Source organism: Martes martes (assembly GCF_963455335.1).
Source record: "Martes martes genome assembly, chromosome: 15".
In the NCBI taxonomy this organism is placed as follows: Eukaryota; Metazoa; Chordata; class Mammalia; order Carnivora; family Mustelidae; genus Martes; species Martes martes.
This window is the reverse complement of record NC_137903.1, coordinates 6,712,985-6,729,626: the sequence shown is the minus strand read 5'-3', so window position 1 is coordinate 6,729,626 and position 16,642 is coordinate 6,712,985.

Here is a 16,642-nt window from a genome sequence, read left to right as displayed (position 1 = left end):
AGAAATGTAAAGCAGTTACAACAGTATCTAGCTTATACTAACCACTCAATAAATGTTAACTAGCTAGAATATAGAAGACTGAACATGTGCATATGAGTGTAATATATATATATATATTTTTTCATATATATTCCATTCCATGTATATGTATGGAAATACAGGTATCCTCTGCTTCTCAAAAGTTTCCATTATACCACTTCACTTTTAAGAAAGATCTAAATTAATACCAATTTTTGCTAACTGAAAAAAATCCAAAGAGGATTTTTGCTTTTACAAAAAAAAAAAAAAAAGAAGTCAAAAAAGTGAAAATAGCGATCAGCACTTATCTTGCAGGAAGGCACTACAGAGAAGCACACACCTGAGCAGCAAGAGTGGCATGGCCAAGCCCCTTCCCCCAGAATTACTCTCGGGATCTCAGCATCAAGCAGCCATAGCTTGGAAATGTGTGTGTGAGCATTTGTGCTTTCCGTCAATTTATCTTCTGCGTTCATTAGCAAGATGTGACCTAAGGTATCAGAAAAGCCAAAGAGAGGTTATTTTTTGCATCTGAGAATGCTCAAAATTTTTTTCATATAAATTGATGGTGATTGCTTCTTCACTTTACACCACTTCAATTTGCAGATTTCATAGGAACGCTCTCAGGTAGAGGACACCTATATATAGAAAATGACTATCAAGAAAACTAGGAAAAGTCAAAAGCACTGCACAATTGAGGCTTATATTGCAAAACCATAAATATTTCTCTTTTGAGACATACAAAAATATACCTGAAGTTCATTGAGCCCAACATCTTCCCCCTACACACACACACACACACACACACACACACGCACACACACACACACACACACACACACACACACACACACACTGTTCCAATCTATAGAGGAGGAAACCTGAGACTCAGAAAGAACAAGTAATCTGGTCCCAGGTTACTCTGGTCAATAACAAGACAGAATGAGGACCCAATTCAGAGGAAGGAAACCATCTCATAAAAAATGCTATAAAGGTGACCCAACCATCTGATCAAAATCTGAAGTGATTTATCGAAAGAATAAGAGGGAGACCCAGAGAAGTTAAGGGGTAAAGCTTATTGAGGACCAACTGCACTGAACTGAACTAACTCTCTGTCTCAGTTCTCCAGTATTTTTATTTCTGTTTTGAAATTGGATTAAAGACACTGTCTCTAGAAACCACTGACAAAGTACCCAAATCTGAAATACAATATTGTATAATCATAATCATATCCTAAAATGTACATTTGGAAATAATGTCTCAAAGAAAAGGAAAAAAAAGTTAAAAAAGAAACCACGTCCTGTGGAATTATAAAAATAAAATAAAATATTAGCTAAGCTTTTAATTTCCCACTTTCAAATTTCATCAAATGATATCATTTCAGTGTGTCCTATTTTGTACTAAAGTCTCTGTTGTCTACAGAAAGCTAGATGAGAATGTCTCAGAGATTGAGATAAATCATTCTCAGATATATTAAACAAAATTTGGCAACCCAATATGTCAGATTATGTTTCTGATTAAACAACTTGCTGGTTAAATATAGGACTTAAACCAGCAACAGATTACCAGTGGTTTGCTATTGTTCAGTTCTTCACAAAGGAGCAATTATTTGAGAAACCAGGGATGGAAAAAAGAAAGGAAGTCTGTTTTTAGAATAATATAAAGGGACTTAATTCGTAGTTTTCAGAGAAAAGAAGAATCAAATCAAAATGAAATTGGTGTTCTGGGTTTGGGGACCTAAACAGCCCAATATAAAAAAAGAAAGGGATTATAGAAATGTGAAACTATCATCATCATTTCAATTGCACATTTAAAAAAATAAGGAAAAAATGTCTAAAATAGAACTCTTATTTGGCCTGCCAACTGAAAATTGATATTTTCATTATGCTTTCAGTCAAAGGTCTATTTGTAAATACTAGGCAGAGTTTTGCTCCATGAGTTAAATAGTTTTGTTTTGTTTTGTTTTGTTTCCTACAGAGAATCTTCTAGAGAGTATGGGAAATTTTTAAATGACAGCAGAGATTGGGGCCTCTGGGTCTCATCTCTTTCATTCCCATAGGGTAAAGCAAAGTTCTGCGTCCAACTTCACCACTCATTAAATCCTTTTTTTGGTTCATTCACCTAAATCAACAAAGATGAACACAGGCTCAAAGAATCATGGTCCTTAGCTATTGGTTATAAATTATTCTGGCCTGAACCATGAAATTTGATACTTCAGTTTTACCAATAAAAATAGCATCCTGTAAGAACAGTGTCTGTATACGTTTAAGGAGCTGTCAATGCAGAAATATATTTGTATCTTCTAAATGGTATCCTTTAAAAATAAACTATATGGATGCATCACCATCCACTAGTTTGTATTCTCTCCAAAAGTCAAAGTCTCCGGATCAGTCATGGGATGTGTTCTTTTTAAAGCTAAAACCAGATTTTGAGGTTATGTTCATAAACCTTGAGACATGATTATAAAATAATTTGCCTGTGTGAGATGTGTTGTGATGTGTTATGGCCAGGAGGAATAGTAATGTGGAGAGCCAATATTTTAAAAACCAATTTAGCCATTTCAAGATGACATATTTACATGCACTTCATCTCTTTCTACCTGAGTTTGCATCCCAATGTTAGTAAAAGGAGAAACTTTCTCAGAATAGTGGAGTAAGCATTAGCACCTCCAAGAGTCTGCTCTTCCATAAAATCAAAAGAACACTGGGAAAATAGTCAAAATCAACTTTCTCAAAACTCTGGAAATTAAGCAAAGGCTTATAACCATCTGAAGAGTGTTTATTGAAGAAAAATAGCTAAAACTAGGTAAGAAACTAAGTGGGCTTTGTGGAATTTTAACTTGCTCTAGTCTTATCCTCTTCTGCCGAGCTCTACAGTAGCCTTTAGTATGAATAGCTTCGGGGTGCCTAGCTGGCTTTGCTGAAGGAGCATGTGACTCTTGATCTCAGGTTGTGAGTTTGAGCCCCACATTGGGTGTAGAGATTACTTAAATAAACTTTTAAAAAATAATAATAAAATGAGCAGCTTCAAAACCATGATATAAGACAGAGGGGTTTAGAGCTTCCCAACAATCCACATCCCCTGAAAACTGCTGCTATTCTTACGTATCTGATAAATCTCTGAAAAAGGTCCACTCACAGGCTTTTATCTCAGATCTCACTCAGTAAAAGATCCTATTCCTAAGAAAATTGTCAAAAACAATCAATGGCAACGGTTTAATGTTGCAGTGATGTAAAGCAGTGATAACAGCTGGGACAAAAAAAGGCTGGCCAAAAAACTTAAAAGGAAAACTGGGGTATGTTATGCAAATAGGGGACTTTGGAAAGCCCAGTGTATTTCCAGGGATGTAGAAGGCCACACATATATCTGTAAGTAAGCTCAGGAAAGATCTGAGGAAGATTTAAGCTCTCACTTCTGGCCAACCTTGAAGTTCTAAGCAAGTAGGAAGTGAAGACTAGGAAGACTTGTAAACTACTGAGCAATGCATTGAACGTGGGCCCCAAGACAAAGCTCTGTGCTTTTTAAAAATCTCTCTCTGACCATTAACGGACCACTAAGTTAATATAGCAGAGACTCCAGTTGCCATACATGCAAAGAATACAGACTGCAGAATTAGTCAAGAAAAACCACTAAACAAACAAACAACAACAACAACAACAACAACAACAAAAACCAACAACAAGCCCTTGGAGGAGAGAGGACCCTGATTTCGAGATTGGAACATTGTATTAGTTGTCCAGTTTAAAAAATAAAAAGACACATACATATAACCAGGAGAGTATAGCTTACACAAGGAAAAAAGCAGTCAATAAAAACCATCCCTGAGAAAAACCATGTGTTGAACTTACTAGTCAAAGACTTTAAATCGGCTGTTATAAATATATTCTAATAACTTAAAAAAAATCATACCCAAAGAATTAAAAGTATGAGAATAATGTCCTACCAAACAGAGAATATAAATAAAGAGGTAGAAGTTACTAAAACAAAAACAAAACAAAACAGAACGCTAAGTAGAAATTCTGGAGTTAAAAAAAAGTACAATAACTGAAATAAAAAATTCACTAGAAGGGCTAAACAGAAGATATGAGCTGGTAGAAGTAAAAACTGGTGAACTTGAAAATAGATCAACTGTGAAACCCAGTCTGAGAAACATAAAGAAAAAGCAACCAAGCCTCAGACCTGTAGGACACTATCAAGTGAACTAGCATACGCATTATGGCAGTCCTCGAAGAAAAGGAGGGAGAAAAGATCAAAGAGAAAAATGCACAAATAACGCCCCCAAACATGCCAAATTTGATGACAAATAAGAACTCCAAGGAGAAAAAATACATAAAATATCTACACATAGATCCATTACAGTCAAACTATTGAATGCCCAAGACTTTTAAAACAGAATCTTGAAAGCATCAAGAGAAAAATGACCCACCATTAAAAAGAGATCTAAATTAAGATTAAATGTTGACTCCCCATCAGAAACCATGGATGGCAGTAGGTAGTGGGATAACATATTTAATGTGCTGAAGCAAAGGGAATGCAACCAAGAATTTTATGTCCTGCAAAACCATCCTTCAAAAATGAAGGAAAAACAAAAAATTCATTTCTAGCAGACGTTCTCTGCCAGAAAGACTGATGGGAGTCCTTCACGCTCAAATGAAAGGACTCTAGATAAAAACTTGAATCCATATGAAGAAATAAAAAGCACTGATAGGGGCGCCTGGGTGGCTCAGGGTTAAAGCCTCTGCCTTCCGCTCAGGTCATAATCTCAGGGTCCTGGGATTGAGCCCCACATCCGGCTCTCTGCTCAGCAGGGAGCCTGCTTCCCCCTCTTTCTCTACCTGCCCCTCTGCCTACTTGTGATCTCTCTCTCTGTCAAATAAATAAATAAAATCTTTTAAAAAAAATTTTTTAATAAAAAAAAGCACTGATAAAACTAACTACACAAGTATCTATGAAAACAGTATAAATGTATTTCTATTTTTAACACTTTGCTTTTCCTGATTTACACAAGTGAATAAAGTAAGAATTATAAAAATGTGCTGAGGGACTTATAGTCTATAACAATACAATTTGTATAGATATTACAGTAGAAAGGAGTGGGCAAGGAGATGGGAATAAAGCTTTTATAAATTAAAAATATATTTCAGTAGAACTCTATAGATACTAAAGTTAAGGAAACTGTGAACATGGAGCCAAAAGGCAGAGACATAAAATAAGTAAATAGTTAAGTTAAAGTCCAGAAGGGAAAACATCTAACTAAAAGGCAGTCTGGAAAGACAGAGCAAGGAATTCAAGAGGAGGTGGGCGGTAATTAAGCTTCACCTCCTGGAAGAGGGAATATCGATATATTTTACTTGAAATTCTTCTCCAAGGAAGATTGTCTCTTCTCCCCACTTTTTAATTTACTTACTTACTTATACACTTATTTACTCATTTATTTATATCAGTATGAACTCATGTATTGCCATTTCATATCTGAGGTTATAATACAATACTGCAGTATTTAGGTACTCAGATTATTCCAAGTTGACTTTTGTGTTCCTTTGATATGCCCCCCCTCCTTTTGGTTGGTTGGGCACTTCCTTACGTTCTGGTACCACAAGATGTTTCAGGCTCATTCCTGTTTTCCTTGCCCCAGCCACAGCACCTGGGGCTCCAAGGAACCCTAGACAATGGTATTTGGAAACCAAGATCTGGGTGCTGGGTGTGCTTATTACTACTGGGTCTTCTATACTTTTATAAGTTTTATGTATCTACATATTTGCTTTCTTTACAGCTTTAAAAAGACTCTAATCTTTGTCTCAATTCTGGGACCACTCAAGATCTTATAGCAACCTCAAGCTCTTTGCAGTTGCTACTGAGAAGCTATTTTTTAATATCTTTCTATTTTCAGATGAGTGTAAATATTAACTTTTCTTCTCAAAAGTTATGACTAGCTGCTACCCCTTACTGTTTCTCTACAAAGAAATTTTGTTTGTATTTTTTTTTCTTAGAAAGGTGGCATATGACATTCTTCATATATAATTCACTCCTAATTCCTCTCTGAGTCAAACTTCCCTCACTCATTCATCTGGTTTCTCTGAAAAGATGCTCTTTTTCTTTGTAAACTACTAAGAGGTAGCAAACAAAAATGTTCTATGTTGTCTTGTGTTTTCAATAAATATTTCTTTACAGACTCCCCACCCCCACCCTCCCACACACAAGTCTTATTATTTCTGAAAATGCATGATTAAGAATTCCTTCTCTGACTTAAAGTTCCTGCTAAAATACAAACACAATGCTTCCTAATTAAATGTGCTAGATTGGCCACACGGGAAAGGAAACACAGTGAACAAGGATTTCAATAAACTTTAGCAAGATAAATTAGATTGAGGATTGTTAACTCATTTAGCAGGGCAAAAGTTTCATTAAAACTAAAGTGCCTGCACAGGAAGAGATGGATGAGAAGCGGGCCACGTTGTCCCCATGAGGCCCTTAAGTAGGACCAACAAGCCCTGTGGAGCCAGGCAGGCAGGGATGAGACAAAGCGTTCCTGCACAACACACAAAGCCCTCAAAATAAATTTTCTTGTTGTGGAAGAGAGCTGAAGAGTGACACTATACATAAAGTCAGAACTGGATGTTATATTTTTAAAAGAAACATAATTGGTTAAGGAAGAATTCCTACAAATGTGATAGACAAGATTTTAAAAAAAAAAAAAGCTTCAGGAAAAGGGGTTTATAAATTAAATATAAAGAAATCCTCCAGCAAAGAGAATAAAAAGAGAAAAGAAATTGGGAAACATGAGAAATTAGAGGATAAGGGACACCTGGGTGGCTCAGTCGGTAAGCAGCTGCCTTTGATTCAGGTCATGATCCCAGCATCCCAGGATCGAGTCCCGCACTGGGCTCCCTGCTCAGCAGGGAGTCTGCTTCTCCCTCTGCCTGCTGCTCCCCCAGTTTGTGCTCTCTATCCCTCTATGAAAAATAAGTAAAAATTCTTTTACAAATTAGGTATTAGAGGATATTAGATACTGGAGGACATCTTATTAGATATTAGAGGATAAATTCTACAGGTCCAATACCTCACCAGAATTTCAAAAAAAAAAAAAAAAAAAGCAAGAAGAATGAAGGGGAGGAATTTATCAAATAAATAACATGAAGGATTTCCCAGAGTTAAAATACATGAATCCCAAGTTTGATATCATCCCCTAGAAGCCAAAAAAATTAGTGAGAACTGTCTCATATTACAGAATTTCTTCATGAAATCAGAACAATAGAGATAAAAGAACCTCAAAGCTTATAGAGAGAAAACAATCCACGCAGAGATCCACCTTGCATCAGATTTCTCAACAGCCATACGGGAAGTTAGAAAACTAAATCAATGCCTTCCCAATCTGCAGGAAAATCTTTTTCAACCTAGAAGACTGTACCCAACAAAACTATCTATCAAATGTGGCAGTAAATAGAAATATTTTAAAGTATGCAAGGGCTCGATAAATTTATGTGTCATGCACCCTTATTTCCAAAAGTCCTGGCGTATGTTCTCCATCATTGCAAGGGAGGACGCCGGCAAGGAAGACCTGCAGAGAATCAACATAGTAAAGCCTTCAGAGGCAAAACTGAACAAAAGCCATGAAGCAGGCTTAGAGAACACCCAGTCCGTGTGCGAGGCGGAAGGGATGTCTGATGTGTTCAAACATCTTGAAAACAAAATTGCTGTGCATCGGACAGATCCTTTGGAGCATTTGCACAAAATAGCAGCAGGTAAACAGAAAGCTAAGGAAGGAGAAAAAAATGAGGAAATTAACTCTAATTTAAACCAGAAAGTTGTATATCAAAGAAAGCCTAATCATAGGTCACTGTCTGAAGCAATTGTGGGGTGTATTTATATACGACAATACTGCAAATGCCAGTATTGATTTGATGAACTATTGTGCTATAATCATACTGAGAGGTTATCAGAAGGGCAGAGGGAGACTGTAAGGGAAGGTATTAGAATCCCTTACAACCATACAGAAAGTTAACAAAGCCTAAAACTAACAAATTAATAAGTCAAAGACTGTATCTATATATAGAAATACATATATGTGAAAATATGGAAATAAATACAAGAAGAAGCTACAAGAATTTAAAGGTTTTACTCATTTATTTGTCCGAGAGAGAGAAAGAGAGTGAGAGCACAAACGGGGAGAGGGGCAGGGAGAGGGAAAAGCAGGTTCCCTGCTGAAAAAGGAGCCCCAGATCATGGGATCCCAGCCCAGGACCCTGGGATCATGATCTGAGCCAAAGTTGACGCTCAAAAAGCTTCAAGAATTTAAAGTGACTACTTCCAGGGGTTCCTGGGTGGCTCAGTCAGTTAAGCATCCAACTCCTGCTTTGGGCTCAGGTCACAATCTCAGGGTCACGAGATGAGGCCCCATGATGGGCTCTGCTCTGAGCATGGAGCCTGACTGGGAACCTCTCTCTCCCCCTCTGTACCCCTATCCCCACCCAGCGTGCATGAGCACATTCTCTCTCTCTCTCTCTCTCTGATAAATAAATAAAAATGAAGTGGTCACTTCTAGAGAACAGGACTGGGAAGAGGTTGAGTATGGGTGGGGCAGAGGATTGGTATTTTTTAAATAATCCTTTGGGTATCACTTAATTTTCTAAACACATCAAGCAAGGTCAAAATTAAATCCATCAAGTAACATTTTAGTACTAATGAATTTATCAGACACTGTTTTCTAAAAAGCTTTTGTTGGTGTGAAATCTGAAGACTGTGTATGGCATACACACACACACATATATAAAGAAAGTTTCACTAATTTCTATAATCCATGGTGTTGGCAATATTTCTAGGACGTGGTCCTGGTCCCTGTCCTACCCTGTCCATCCTTCCCTTACTCTATGGCCTCTACCATTTTATCCACACCTAGACCTTTAGTTACTCTCAGTAAATGAATGACCCCTAAATTCTAACTCCAGCTCCGACCTAGAATCTAGGCTGAACTTTGTCACTAACTAGCACTGTGACTTACTTTGAGGCGGTCACCTCTCCCCTCTGGCCCTTGGCTGCCTCATCTGTAAAATGAAATGCTCGGACCAAGTGATAGCGGAGGCCTTCTGCACATGGGAGGTGGTGACAACAGAGACATGTTTGTGTGGCCCAAGCTGGGGCAAGACCACCCCGGAAAAGTTGATCTGGAGTGGGAAGAGGGCTCACAGAGCCTTCTAGCTGGCATTCGGGGATAAACATACATATCCCAACATTCTAGAACCTCCAGTTCCCCGTTTAGTCCGAATGCCTGAGCATTTGAAATTGCTGCCCTCTGCTGTACAGAAACAAGCCTACCAGGGCGGCTACCAGGGCGGCTACCAAGACCTCCAGCAATGACAGCCGGGCCAGGACAGCCCCCCGGGGAGGCAGCTGACTCACAGGAACTAGCTATACTGCGCTCAGAAACTAAGTGAGAAATTAAGCCATAAAAATCTGCTTAAGCAAATACATTCTGCTCCGGGGCTTCAGATATGACCTCATCGTTCCTGTCAAGTCCTGCTTACTCCAGCCCCCCTGACAGCAGGGCAGATTAAGGTAGGACGCTCTGGGGGGCCAGGGGCTGCTGCCACATTCCAAAGGACTCCAGACAGCTCCAGAAAGAAGTCCCCTGGAGTGCCACTCTATGGATACAAGGATAGAAGGGTGAGGCAAAAACGGCTCTTTCCAGTAGAAGCTAAGTTGACCAAGTACTACGGGTCTTTGCATTTGATCGCCTTTCGGATACTGTCATCTTTCTGAGAACAGACCGCCAAGCCCAGCAGTTGGTCTTACAACTTTATTCTCTGCAGGGGCGGAGTTTTCAACTCCCACCTGCAACCCAAGGCACAGATCGACGGTTGTGCCTTTTTCTTTTCAGTCCCCAGAGACAAGTTATCAAGATTCCCATCCCATTTCCCAACAGCTCAATAAATGGGATTGAACAGAATTTAGTGTCCTCGGGGCCCTTCTCTGCCAGGACCGACCAGTGCCAAATGCGGCCTGCCAGATGCACTGCCCCTCAGTTTGTCTTTTATGAACAGTGGACAGATGTGTGCTGAGAACATAGTACAGGGAGGGAGAACTGTATGAGAAAAAGTTTTCCACGGAGACAATTATGCTTATCTAAATATAGGCCAACTCGACTGTTGATTAGTTTTTCCCAGAATTGCTCTTTGGTATTCCCTGCAAACACACACACACACACACACACACACACACACACACATTCCTATAAATAAAGAGGAAATGTAGCATAGGCTCAAGAACATGAACTGATTTGGGGTTGGTGTTGCATAACCTTGTTGTGATTCCCCTTATTTCACACTAACTTGAGCATGGCCCTGGTGACAGCCATCTGGTCCTGATCATCATCGGGTCTCTCTCTTGTGGTGCTTATGACCCTTCCTCCTTTGGGGCTGCTGGCCAAACCAATCTCGTACCAAGTTGCCTTTCACTTGAATTGCTAATTGTGAAGTTCACTGAAAGCAACTGCTCCCCCTTTGTTGTATCAGCTGTTTCCATTCCTCCTCCATCTTGACCGTGTAAGATGCAGCACACAACCATTTCATTCCTCCTCTCCAACAAAAGCTATAGCTGGTGGATTCGGCATTTTTCAGAATGCTGTTGGGGTCAGGAGGAGGAGGGCCAGGAAGCAGAGCATAGTAAGTAAAAGTCCGGATTTTAGAGTCAGATTAAGTTGGGATTTTAATCCCTACTGTGCCACCTACTAAGTTATGGAGTCACAGGTAAGTTATTTCAACTTTCTCTTTGATCAGTGGATTATTTTTAAATGTATTTTAAAACCTCAAAATACACAGGAGAATAAAATACCTATTTTTCTTCTTGATGTATAAATTCAGAGTGAAATGAACAAATCTTAAGGGTTCAGCTTGAATTCTTACAAATACATGCCCATCTATAGCCACCACTTGTCAAAACAGAGAGAATTTCCAGCACTCAGTAGGCTCCCTTGTACTCTTAACTCAATAGATGTCCCTTCCGTAGATAATACTCTTCTGACCTTTTTCATCACACTCATTTTGCTAATTCTTGATCACCATAGGTAAATGGAACAGTATAGTGTGTACTCTTTGGGTCTGACTTCTCTCTTCCAACATTATTCCTAGGCAATAGGCTTAATTTATGTGTAAATTTTTAAGAACCTGCTTAACTATTTTCCAACATGGTGGCACCATTTTATATTGGCACCAGCAGCGTAGAAGGGTTCCACATCCTTGCCAGCTGTTGGTATGGTTCAGTTCTCATTCTAATAGATGTGCCATGGGACCCTATTATGGTTTGCATTTCCACTTGCCTAATAACTAATGATGCTCAGCACCTTTTCATGTGCTTGTTTGCTATCAATAATATATCTTAGCATAGTATCTGTTCAAGCTTTTTATCATTTTTAAAATTGGGCTGTTTCCTTATTATTGAGTTTTGAGAGTTCTTTATGTATTCTGGGAACAAGTTCTTGCCAGATATGTGATTTGCAAACCTTCTCAATGATCTATGGTTTGTGTTTTCATTCTCTGCCTATCAAAGAACAGAAGTTCTTAGTTTTAAAAAATTTTTATCTTTTCCTTCTATGGACTATGCTTTTGGTGCTATAGCTAAGGAATTTTGGTCTAACCAGAGATCACAAGATTTTCTTCTGTTTTCTTCTAGAAGTTTCATAGTTTTGGGTGTTATATTTAGGTCTATGATCCATTTTGAGTTGATTTTTATATATAGGATGAAGAATAGATTAAAGTTCACCTTTTTAACTTATGAATACTAATTTTTCCAGGATGATTTGTTTAAAAAAAGACTATTCTTTCTCCGTTGAAATGCCTCAGCACTTCATTGGAAATCAACTGACTATATATGAAGTCTATTTCTAGACTTTATTCTGTCCTATTGACTATTTGTCTACCTTGTCATCATTACCATATCATCTTGATTACTGTAGCTTTAGAGTAAGTCTTAGAGTCAGTTATCCGTTCTCCACCTTTGTTCTTCCTCTTCAAAGTTGTTGAGGCTTTATATTTCCATATATACTTTAAAATCTTGTTCGGGGCACCTGGGTGGCTTAGTGAGTTAAGCCTCTGCCTTCAGCTCAGGTTGTGATCTCAGGGTCCTGGGATCGAGCCCCGCATCAGGCTCTCTGCTCGGCAGGGAGCCTGCTTCCCCCTCTCTCTCTCTGTCTGCCTCTCTGCCTACTTGTGATCTCTCTCTCTCTGTCAAATAAATAAAATCTTATAAAAAGAAAATTTTCTTGTTCATTTCTGCAAAAAAAAAAAAAAAGGCTGCTGGGATGGACAGTGATTGGGATTAAGTTGAATCTACGGATCAATTTGGGGAGATTTTACATCTGAACAACACTGAATCTTCTGCCTTCTTGCAGCCTCAGGAGAATTTGAGCCTCAATCATCCAGCTAAGCCATTCCATGGATTACTAATCCCTAGAAACTGTAAGAAAATAAATGTGTAGTATGTAGCAGTAAAAAAATTAATAATAATACAGACACCATTAAATTACACAGAAACAGTTTGATCCTTTCAGGTCTTGTTTTGAAGCTTTGCTAGGTCAGACAGGAATTGCATTTAGTCTAGGCAGGTCCCTTCTTGGTACTCTAATCCAACACCTGGGAATTAAGAGGCTTTCCACTCCCGACACTACTCAGTCTTTTCAGACAGCTCTTTCTTCAGCCTCAAGTGTTTTGTTTTTCACCATTTATTTTTTATTTTTATATTGAAGTAGAGCTGACACACAATATCCCATTTTTAGGTGCACCATTTAGTCATTCAACAATTCAGACAGAAAAAGACAAATGTCACATGATTTTACTTGTATGTGGAATCAAATAGTTTCTTTACACACATATATGCGGTTCATACTCAACTGAATATTCTAAGGGGTGCTTTTGGAGACCTCCAGCCTTTTCAAGCACCTCTGTCCTCTAGTATGATACCCTATGAATTCTAGCCACCTTGGCTTCCCCAAACTCCATCCTCTCAACTCAAGGAGATGGCCAAATATTTCCTGGTTCCTCTGTGTTGCGGTATGACCTAAAAATTCTCTACAGGAAGCAACTCACGACAACCACAGGGCTTACTTCATTTGTGCCCTGTCTTCCAGGGATCACAGACCTTCATTGCCTGATGTCTGATGTCTTCAGTACCACTGTTTCATTTATTTTATCTGGTTTATCAGTTGTTCCAGATGGGAGCAGCAAATCTAGTCTCTTTTTATTCCATCCTTCATTAGAAATGGAAGTTCCAGTAAGTTTCTCTTAAACTCCAGAGAAACAGAACCAAAAGGATGTGGGTATGTAGAAATTTACTTTAAGGAATTAACTCCTGGAATTGTGAGGACGGGTTAAGTCTAAAATCTGTGGGGTAGTCCAGCAGGCTGGAGACCCGGGGAAGAGCCAATATTCCAATTCAAGTTCAAAGGCCATCTGCTAAGACAAGAAATCCTTCTTGTCCAAGAGAAGACAGTATTTGTTTTACTAATGTCTTCAACTGATTGGACAAGGCCCATCTACACAGTGAAGGCTAATCTGCTTTATTCAAAAGCCAACAATTTGAATGTTAAACTTACCCAAAAGACCCCCACAGAAACATCCAGAGTAATGCTTGACCAAATACCTGGGCACCATGGCCCAGCCAAGTTGACACACAAAATTAACCATCACGGTAATATTCTAAACATAAATAATTACAGACACCTGGGTGGCTCAGTAGGTTAAGCATCTGCCTTCAATTCAGGTCATGATCTCAGGGTCTTGGGATTGAGCCCCACATCATCAGGCTCCCTGCTCAGCGGAGAGTCTGCTTCTTCCTCTGCCTCTCCTCCAAACAAGCCCCCTCTCTCAAATAAATAAAATCTTGAGAAATAAACAATGACATTGATCCTTAGGAACCAAGATTTTCAGCTTAGGACAAAAAGAGTCATAAACATAGACCCAAAGAAGTATCTTATTTTTTAAAAAACTGGAATTAACCAGTATAAGCTTGCATCATGTTTTTCTTTTTCAAAACAAACAAGATGTATTTTCAAGCTCAGTCCTCTAAAAAGGCCTAAAACCTCTAGCAGTAAATATTCCTAGTGCCCAGATTATAGCATCTAAATACTATATTATAAGGAACAAAGCTTCTTGGAGAAATGGCTTCCTTTGGCAAGTTGGACTTCTTTCCAGTGCTAGGCACCTCTGAGTACCTCTCTCTTGAAAGTGCTTGCAGTCTCACTTGAAGTCTGTAGCAATTATCCACTGCACTAGGTTGAGTCACAGACTCTGGGAACATGGAGAGAAGAGTGTGGATACCATGGTTCCCAGAAACTGACTCCTGGTGCATCCCCTGACTTCAGCCATTACCTACACTATCATCTCAAAGGACTAGATCTTTCTAGAATGAGGTCTCAGCCCTGTGGTCCTAGGGTGCAGACTTAATCACACAAGTTTGGATTTAAAAATCTAAATTTTCATTGCAAGGATTTCCCCTAAATAAAGTGAAAAAAGTAAATGTGTCACAATAAATTAGTTAATAAATATATTTTATAAAATATCTAAACTGGTATTCAAAAAAAAAATTCGTCTAGGGTAGGTCTGGAAATGTTCAAGTTGATCCTGAGACATTTTGCCACATCAGATGGCAAAGAAGCTACAAAGGAATACTAGAGTTATGTCAGAAGGACACAGGAGCCAGATCGGAGGGGTTCACCGGCCAAAACTAATAATGTCTGTAACGGATGGAAACACATCAAACATAGCTTTGAAGAATCACTGAGTTCATAATAATATTCAGGATTAGGCAGGACTTCACTGGCCACCTTTGAAGACTGCCGGGGCAGAGCGCATTATTCTGGAAACTGGTAAAAGGAAACATTCAAGCATTTATCATGCTTCTGCTGTCCTAGCTAATCCAACAATTGATGGAAGTGTTTCTTTATAAAGAATGCTTGCTAATAAATACAAAAGAAAGTGATAGGAACATCTCATTTTTCAGACCCTAATGAAATAATGCATCTTGGAACCGAGCCTCAGGAGTTGCTAAGACACCAGATGAAAGGTTGGTGGGGACTTTATGATGGCTGGATCAGGCCTACATTAAGAACGCCAATCGGAGCGCCTCAGTGGCTCAGTCAGTTAAGCATCTGCCTTTGGCTCGGGTCATGATCTCAGGGTCCTGGGAAAGAGCCCTGTGTTGGGCTCCCTGCTCAGCGGGGAGCCTGCTTCCCCCTCTGCCACTCCCCCCCATGCTCTCTCTTTCAAATAAATAAATAAAAATTTAAAAAAAAATCAACCTTCATTTCACCAAGACACTTATTTCAGTAGGAAATACACAGAACCACCTATAAAGTGTTTTTATGGGGAAAAAAGTGAACCTGAATCTGATCAAGACTCAGATACATCTAGTCTTCAAGAAATACGGAAAATAGAGGAAACTGTTAACATGGAAATGAAATCCAAAATCCGTAAGACAAGACTGGAAGAATTACCAGTTTTTCCAAATAAAATAAGTACATATAGAGAGAGGGAGGACCTGCACAGGTTAAAAAAAACATTTAAGAGACCAAACAGTCATGGCAACATGTGGACTTTAAAACCTGATTCAAATGGATCGATATTAAAAAGAAATTTACGTGAACTCGGGGACATTTGAACACTTGCTGGATCTTATTCGATGATTTCTGAGTCCATTCAGGCTGCTGTAACAAAAACACCACAGACTGAGTGACTTCTAAACAGAACTTTATTTCTCCCAGTCCTGGAGGCTGGGAAATCCAAGATCATGGCACTGGCAGATCTGGTGTCTGGTGAACGTCTGCCTCCTGGTTCACAGATGGACGGCCGCCATCTTGTCGTGTCCTCAAATGGTGGAACCAATAAGGGAGCTCTCTGGGGTCTCTTTTATAAAGACACTGATTCCATTTATGAGGACTCCACCTTCATGACCTCCCAAAGACCCCACACCTCCTAATAGCCCACTGAGGGTTAGAGTTCAATGTATGATTGGGGCAGGGTGGGGGTGGGTAACATTCAGTGCAGGGCAGATGATGTTCAAGAATCATTAATTGTTAAGTTTTTTAAGTTGCACACACACACACACACGATTCTATCTTAGATGTATACTGCAGTATTACATCCAACACACAGAATTGATTATAAAGTAATTCCATGGGGGCACTGGAGGTGAGAATGAAATTAAACAGGATTAGCCAATGTTAACTGTTAGAACAGGTCATTATTATGTTCTCTACTACTGTATATATTTTAAATTTTTAAGTAAAAAAATGAAAAAGAACAGTCTCTGGATTCAGACTTTGGGTTCAATCTCCAGCTCAGCTTTTTACTAGTTTACGGACTAGACAATAGAAGTTCACATCTCATAGGAAGTAATAAGGATTAAATGAGACAATGTAGATAAAGTGCTTCGAGCAGTACCTGGCCCATGGTTAAGGGCCCTAAGATATTGGCCACAGTTATCTCTACGTGATACTCACTATGTTATGTTCATGAGATTTACTCTCTTTGTTGAATTTCAGACCCTTTAGAAGTATATGAATTAGGAGAAATTTTAAACTTTAAAAGGAAATTTATCAAGCCTCATTTCTATGTCCTACACATCACCTATGTTACTCTAT